Genomic DNA, 9,251 nt, shown 5'->3' with positions numbered 1-9,251 from the left:
GAATGTAAACTAAACCCTTTGAACTTCATTCGCCTGGCTCCGCAGCAGGGAATATAGTGTGTGCAAATACTATTTGCTCCGCTTATACTATTTTTTTTCCTGAATAAAGTGGGCCAAGATTATTATTATTTTTTTTGCTGACTTTCTTTCCTGAATCGTATATAGTTTTGATCACTGGAAAATCAAGCTTTATACGAAAGGCTGTTTCCTCAGTAGTGCCGTATAGCTAGATTCTCACAACTTGCAGCATTTTCCAGGTCTGCTGCTCATTTCTTGCTGACTATAGTATAAATAAGTTTTGAATGCCAATTTAATTTTTCTGATCTTTTTTAACCAGCCACCTCCCTCACAGAGGGTCTTCCTGTTGAATTTAAAATAGTGTCTTCTCCAGGCAGTTTTTGTAATCCATACAATCCAACTCTCTATCCATAGCATTGTTGCTGAAATGGTCAAGGATGGAATCTGCCAATGTTGCCTGTAATTTTAGGCTAATTATTAACTTTTTACTAAAAGCAATATTAGCATTTTAGCATAGCAATCTGGAGTTATTTTCTTTTTTTCTCCTTAGCCCTTTTGGTATAAAAGAACTAAACAATATTCTGAAAAGTCCTTGAATACACTTGCAAGTTTTAAGGAAGATAACAAACTCAGCTGGGAAAGGGAGCAATGTAATCAATAAATATGCTGTTATTGGAATGTTATCTAAAAGCAATGTTTTCTACTATATAATTCTCACATGTAATCTGCTTTTATTGTTTGATCATTTCTTTCTGAGGTATCATATATACTGAACTGAATTTATGTATCATGTATTTCTGTACCCTATAAAAAGGCTTAACCCCCTTTAATAAATGCTATTTGCCTTGTCTGAATTACTGGGGATTCATATTTTTGAGTGAGTGAACAAGCCAGGGGTGGGATATGACAGGGTTAATTACCGGTTCGGGATTGATGAACTTCCCTGCACGCTGGGAGCCGCACGCCTGTAAATCGTCATCAGCACACTGTGTGCAGAGACAGCCCTCTTTTCCTGCTTTTTTAACTGCAGCTGTGCCTCGTTCGGCAGCTGAAGTTGAAAAATCAGGAAATAAAGATCAGGTAAGGGCCCAGGTGGGCAGGTGGGCAAACACATCAGCAGACATAGAACCGGTTCTATGTCTGCTGGTCTTCAGAGCTACCGGTTCTACAGAGGTGGACAGAACCGGTAGAAACCCAACCCTGGAACAAGCTCCTTTGGAAAGGTAAAAGTCTTTCTTAGATTCAAGCATCAAGCTGTTATCAGCTCCTCTTCAAACTTGGGGTACCTGGGTTTCTAGGCAACACCAACTCCTACTGAACAATTCAGGCTGTTGTGTGCATACTATCTTTTACTACAGTTGCTGGTGCAGCTCTATGAGAATGGAGGAAAGATTAGCCATCTGGCTTACTCAGAGGCATCTGTCCATATAATGCCCAGGTGGTCCTTTCCAATAGGCTTAGCGCTTTTTTGAAAAAGTACCAGATCTCTATTTTTTTAAAAACAGGATAAGTGCTGTCAAAAGAGCACAATTAAAATACTGCACAAAAGGTTGATTAAAATAGGAAAGAGTATTGTATGTTGCTAGTGCTGTTGCCATTGGATGCAGTACAGGTTTTCCTCTGCTGTAATGACAAGGAATTTGGTCTCATCCAGCTGCAGTTTCTACAGTGGTTTGTGCAATACACGATGGTTATTTATGTATCCTTGGGGAGAATCAGGTGTCATTTTGCCCTAGGTGCCATGGTAATGACTTGTTACAGGTACCTTCAGGACAACAACAATTGTGCAATTCCAAGAAGTGTAATCTAGGACACATATTTTCTATGGTTATTGTCTGGCTATTTTTAGATTGGATGGCCAGAAGTTCATAACTGGACTGGATTGCTTATTCACATGGTGTTGGCATTTCCTTCTATAGTTTTTATGGTGCCTGGCTGAGGATGGAACGTGTTTGTTATCAATCATGTCCTTCCATTCTCTCCTATGTCTTCTTGTCAGCCAAGCTAATTTGGAATAGAGATTTAGCAAGGTTTCTCCTCAGATAATATCATATTTACCTTTTTGCTTAAAAAAAATCTGACATGTAACATCCAAAGGAGAGATTGCACCAAGCAGAAATATTGGGAAGAATTCTTTCTACTTCATCCCACCCTCTTAGCTCCTACCACCTGGTCAGTATGAATGCCTACTAGTACAGTATTTCATTTCATAAAGCATGTTAAAGTATGTGCAAAACAACACACTGTAATAAAAATATAATTATTATCTAGATTGATGAACATCAGACCCTTGTTAAGGAAGGACACTCGTTCCATTAAGATTTCAATAACTTTTACTCCAACATCAGACTATGCAGCAAATTTCTGGATAGTTCTGAAAAACTTTGTGGGCGCTATACAAGCAATCCTCATTATTTGTGAATTTGCTTATTTGCAAAAATGTTTTCGTCATCCCCAAATCAGTTCCCATGGCACTGTTGCACTTACTAGTAGGCATGCAGAACAGCAAAACATTGGAATCGCCTAAGGCACACATTCACAGTTCAGATTTCAGCATTCACTTAATTCAGTACTGTACTTGTGGCATTTTCACAGAAAGTAGCTATTGTGAATAATGAGAATTGCCTGTATAAAAACATTGCATCACGTATGAAAGAGACATGTTTATGTCCAGTTTCTATTGAGAATATACCACAAATGTACAGTTTACATTCAAGGCAAGCCCTATAATACACAACTGCATCTGTTCAGATCCATTCAACATGGGCAACTAAGGGGTTTAAATCAGGCATTTCTCAAACATTAAAGTCAGACAAAAAAATAATCTAAGTTCCCAAGAATAATTCATTGGATTAGAAAATAAACCCAGAAGAGATAACAAACAGAATATTATTTGTCCTTTATTTTTGTAGCTAACTACTGAAAAGTATCACAAATGATATACAGCCATGCCCGGACAATATTATTATTATAATATGCACCTTTTTATGTATAACTCCTTCCTCCTATGCTCCCCACAACAAAAACCTTATAAGGTGGGTTGGGCTGAGAGAGAATGACTGGCTCAAATGACCCAGCTATTTTCATGCCTAAGGCAGGCCCAAGAATTCAGCTTCGTGCTTTCCAGAACAGTGCTTTAACTACTACAATACCAAACTGACTCTTACAGATGTCCCCTATATTTGTTTTATTTATATATTATGAAATTTATATGCCTCCATCTCAAGGGAGGCAACATTAAGTGTCTCACAACAAGTAAAAAAGAATAAAACAAAACATTAAAACCGTACAGTAATGAATGTTAGCATTAAAATTAACCTTTAAAATGTGAAAAATGGCAACGAAGGAAGCAAAAAACACAAAGGGTGGAGGCAGAATCTTATTTTTAACCCATTAGCCACCTGCAGTATGACTCACTCCCATTAGGCCCACGGGACATTTGGCAGAGCCAGGATTTCAGGCTCGTTTGGAAGGTCAAAATTATAAGTGGGAATCTCACCTCAAGGAGCATGATGATCCCAAGGGCGGGAGCCATAGCAAAAAAGGCTCTTCTTCTGGGCCCAGCCAGCCTATTTATATATTTCCCTTCTGGAGAGTTTGAATGGCAGGTTTACAAATTGGTGAGAACAGTGCTGCAGTGATACAGTCATCAAAATAAATTCATGCAGAAAATCACATGCCAGCTTTGCTCCTTTGCTTGGCAAAGGTAACTAGGGCCATGTTCATTTTCTAATGAGGTGTATTCTGTAATCTGTGATGCCCTGCTCCATATTTTTTAGAGAAAGCAGCCAGTATACAAACATGAATAAATACAAATAAATATAAAGTGACAAAGATTGGTACTGTATGGAAGAAAAAGGAATTAAGCGACTAAATACCACCTGGATTAAGCACCACATATTAACCAGTAGAATAATGCAAGATCCTCTGTCAGATCTAACTACTGTTTTGTTAAGGGTCACTATGCATAGGATGTTTTGTTAAGGGTCACTATGCATTACTCTCACCTCTTTTTTTTTATACTATTCTGCCCTACACACAATAGTTGCGTATAAATATTTTTCCTTCATCTGGGTTGCCCACAGTGCATTTGAGGGAGATGCACAAAAGCTACCATGACAACACTTGTAGGTGTCACAAGGCTGTTTTTTTTAACCGACTTAACTCTCTAGATATTATCCATCAAAACCGACTGTTGAATCGACCACAAGCATAGCTGAACTGCTATATTTAAAGAACATGAACGATTATGTAAAGCATTGGATGCAGAATAAGTACAACTGCTTCACTTAATAACAAAATATCTTTATATAATCCAGGCCCAGCCAGTCTAGGCCGAAATTTGCAAAGCTAAACTCTCTCCCACAGAGGCCAACACTTACAAGCACATATCTAGCTGAACTCAGTTCCACTTTACATATTTCTACCAATATACAAGTTTCTCAAGAGACATTTTTCACAGGCATCCAGCCTTCTTCCATGTACACTCAGGTATGCCAATTCACCTATTACCTCACAGACTTTTGCCTGCAAGTTCTTTGCATACGAATCTTTCAAAAGCTTCACACAAGCTTCACTTAAATGTCTAAACTGTTCCTACAAACTTCCCACAAATACTGAAGTATTAGCCCACGTGGGTATGTGGTGCTGTCTTTTCTTTTCCCACCTTTGCTGTCAACTGCAGGCTTCTTTGGTTTGGAGGTAGCCATCTTCTTTTTACAGATGAGGGGAAAACGTGCTACTAAGGTCCTTCCACTACCACAGAACTGAAGTGCTTGTCCCCTACCCAAATTAGCAGGAAACTAGCAAACCGTAGGAATTATGCAGCCCTACATATTGCCAATCCCCATCCCACTACTATAATGCCCTTTCCAGATCACTGCAATCACCTCACTTCCCTCCAAAAGTGGTGGGGGCGTGGGGAGGCAAAATCCAATCCGTTGCACAGCCCTGGAAGTGATGTCAGAAAAGGGTGTGGAATACTATTTTAGAATGGTTACAATTAACACAACTTAAGGCTGCCTCACTCATGGATTGCAGAAGGGAAGAAGGCACCATCATGGGGAGAAAAAAAAAGATGTGGTTTTGAATGAAGAGGTGCAACAAATACACCATGTCTATGTTAATTGTGCGCCTTGTCCTGATTTCAAGGACTAGAAATTTCAAAATGTTACACATATGCAAAGAATGGCCACAAATTCATGAAGGGATGTATTGTAAGCACTTGAAAAAAGAAAAAGACATAACTTATTAGACAGAATCACAAATTATGAAAATGGTATTTTACTTTAAAAAAATTTACACTATATCAATAATTTCCCTTCCCCCCCTCAAGAATTGACCATCTCGTAGTACTCACTACATTGATGTACATGCTTTGCCAAGTTTTGTGAGGCTGGGACAAATGCAGCTTCATCACCAATGTTTATGTATTTATTTAATAATAAAACCCTATTTTAGTTTGTCATATAAGCCTTTCCAAGCCTATATAATAAATTATTGTTTTCAAGAAATTGAGAGCAGATTCCGTCCTATGTATATTTTATCAATAGCAGTCTGTTTTCAATGATGCCAATTAAAATGGACCAATGAACCTAAGTGGAATCAAGTATTATTTTCATTCACAAATATTATTCTTAATTTAAAGAAAATTGCAGTCCAATTATACACAGACTTAGAGGAATTGAAGTTCATTGATTTATGCATGCTTACCTCTTCAGATATTTAGAGTAGTTTTTTTTTTTTACTTTCCCCTGTGGTCAGTAGAGTGAATAACTTGTCAATGCTAAATCCCACTTGTTTCAGTTATGACTAATGTTTATTGAGTTGGGACTCTTTTATTGAATTTCATTCCAAAGAATCATATTTATCTTAAAAATATGCTTGTATTTGGAATTGGCATTGAAATGCCATTCTGATGATACAGATGTGATATTTCTCTATCTTTTGACATTTGGATTGAATGTCAAACTTAACTACTGAAGTCTGTGCATGAATATCAACTTATATAATTAAGGTTAGCAATCATAGCTATTTCTTCTGTTACTAAGCCACTGCTGTCTCAACAGGTTTTGAACTTGCTTTGGAAGGATGTGAATAAAGTGTTTGTCACACAGCTTAGAATTGCATTTAAATAAAAATATTTTCTTAAGTACTGCACTGCTTTATGAGAATCCATGCTTATTTATATTAATAATATTGTTGTTTCACTTTAAAATTATCTCTCAATTTCTATGTAATAGCCAAAAGTTATTATTTCAGAACCATACCGTTGGTTCTGAATTCTATTGCCTTCTATCCTGGAACATTTCTTCCCCCAAAGTGAATTTTAAAACTATGATATTTGCCCGTTTAATATTGATTTTATAAAGCAGGAAAGCAGAAAGGACTGTATTCCAGAACCACCTGAACCCCACACTGAAATTTCATTAAGTGGAGGAAGAAAAAAAGAGAGAAGCTGAAGTACGGAATAAAGGGCAGGACTATTCTAGTTTCTTTAAATTCTAGGGCTAAATTTGATCTATTGGTATATATTTTTTCCCTCAGAATGTAACAATAGCTATCTTTTTATCCAGTAATACACAATACTTGTTCATCTGGTTGGACCTGTAATTACTCACACATCCTGTTGTGCCATATGAGGACAGTTGAGTCCTGTTCCAGGTGAGATCAATTAACCCTGGTACACTTAGTTGCCTTAATTTCCCTTCCATACGTAGCTTTTTCTCTGGTAATATCACACTACTAACTAGAGCATACAAAACATTTGCTAGACCAATACTCGAATACAGCTCATCAGTCTGGAACCCACATTACGTATCTGATATTAGCACAGTTGAGAAAGTCCAGAAATATTTCACAAGAAGAATTCTCCACTCCTCTACTCATTGTAGAATACCTTATGTCACCAGACTTGAAATTCTAGACCTAGAAAACCTTGAATTACGCCGTCTTCGGTCTGATCTAAGTATGGTATATAAAATCATACATTGCAATGACTTACCTGTCAACAAAAACTTCAGCTTCAACCATAACAACACAAGAGCACACAATAGATACAAACTCAAGGTTAACCGCACCAAACTTGATTGCAGGAAATACGACTTCAGCAACAGAGTGGTCAATGTCTGGAATACTCTACCTGACTCTGTGGTTTCTTCCCCAAACCCCAAAAACTTTAACCTTAGACTGTCTACTATTGACCTCACCTCTTTCCTAAGAGGTCTGTAGGGGACGTGCATAAGCGCACCAACGTGCCTACCGTCCCTGTCCTATTGTTTCTTTATTTTTCTTTTATGTACCCATTTCATGTATTCATAACTATGTATATACTTATACCTATTATCTTGTAAGCGATTGACAAATCAAATAAATAAAATAAATACTATTAATGCTATGGTGGTGCTTCATCTCCCATCTTCAAACTTACTGTTCATTATCCCTCTTTTAATACGTGGAGAAAATGAAACCAAGAAAAATTTTATGTATACCATAAGGCTGAGATGATGCAATGAATCAGGTAAAACATTCCTAATTCCTTTGATATTTTTCTTCCTTAAAGGTCAGACCCGATGAGCAGATTCCCTGCATCCCTTTCTTTTTGTGAGTTGTCTTTCCCTTTGTGTTCAGTCCTGAGTTTATCAAGTCAGTTCTGAAAACAAATATGTACAATTTATATATGTTTCTGTTCCCTTTTATTCTCCCCATTTAAATATTGATGTAAAAACATGACTTGATTATACTGTGAAAATAAAACTGCATTAAGAGACTTTAATTACTAAGACTGACTGGCACCTATGGCAAAAAACTTAATTTTGCAAGATTTTATCACATAATGTACCAAAGAGCTAGCCAACTGGAATGAATTTGTAGAAATAAACTACACATGAACAGGACTCTTGTATAAGGAATGGAATTAAAAATTGAACATTAGAAAATTTCTAATATGTTGGGTCCATTTCACACACAAGACAATATGGATTCTTAAAATCAGATATTTTTTCATATTAGCAAAATTCACTCTTCTCCTTAGAGATTGATTTACCATTTTTCTTATCAAGTTCCAAAAATAAGTATAGCTAAAACTTAAATTTTCTCGTCTCCTTGAAATAATGTTTAGATGATCTTATTAAAATGTTTGTTAACTTTACACTGACATTGTAACTGAGGTCATATTTAACATTTGCTTGCTTTATTTTTATCTTAACTTTTTTTTTTCTGCTTCTTTCTGAATACTAAATAGTAGGGAAATTACTGATTTCATACATAACGCATCAATATTCCATACTATCTATAATTATTGCATAATTTAAGGTGGGCATTTATTAACAAATACTGCATTTAAATTATAAATATATCTTGAAGTATTGTAGTTTGAAATATATTTGCCCTTGTGATTTTAAATGTTCTATTTTAATATAAGGAAGTGGTAATTTAATTCATCAAAGCTAAATTCTGCAGGACAGATTATCTCTTTTATATTCCACATAGGGATTATTGAGTAATATCATTATGTTCCATATTTTCTTTTTGCAATTCTGACCTTCTATATAGGGTAAATGCCACTGTTGACATCAGAGATTAATTGGAGCAGGCAACATATCAGTTAAAATAAGGTTAGGTACATGATAATGTTCCTGAGGCTTCATGGGATATTGCTTCCTGTTGTGATCAATCCCAGTCATTCCATAAGAGTGTGTTGGCTTCCCTAAGAGAACTGAAGGTCTTCACAGAATAAAATGATAATGAGTGATTTGGCAGTTGGGGAGGGGGAAAATAAAGTTCTGTACAATATTACATGAATAAAATATTACCAAATTATTCTAAAGCAATTATTATTAATCATATTAGAGTCTCTTTACTTTCTTAAACTGAGTTTCTGAAAATTATCTGGCAGAATATATGCAGAGCTCCACTAATTCTGTGCCATCACTCCTTAGAAGTAAGTGTCTGCACACTGCATTCTGGCCTTGTTCACTTTATGACATAATTTGTTTGCTTTTGGCTACAGCCTGTTAAGCAAACCATGACTTAACACAATGTTTGAAATTAACTTTTGTGTTTGTGTCATTGCTCTTACCTGAGTTTGAGAAACTCTAAAGTAGGAGATAATCAAACTAAATGCTATCTGTGATTCCACAGATGGCAATATGCAATATTCATCTACTGTTTTCCTTTCTGGAGACCAAACACCAAACATTCCAGAAAATGTTTTTCATTCATATTTCAGTACC

Source organism: Notechis scutatus, chromosome 2, assembly GCF_049901735.1.
Source record: "Notechis scutatus isolate UNSWTSFEM ecotype Mainland chromosome 2, rNotScu1.2, whole genome shotgun sequence".
Classification (NCBI taxonomy): Eukaryota; Metazoa; Chordata; class Lepidosauria; order Squamata; family Elapidae; genus Notechis; species Notechis scutatus.
Note: the sequence above shows the minus strand (reverse complement) of the source record.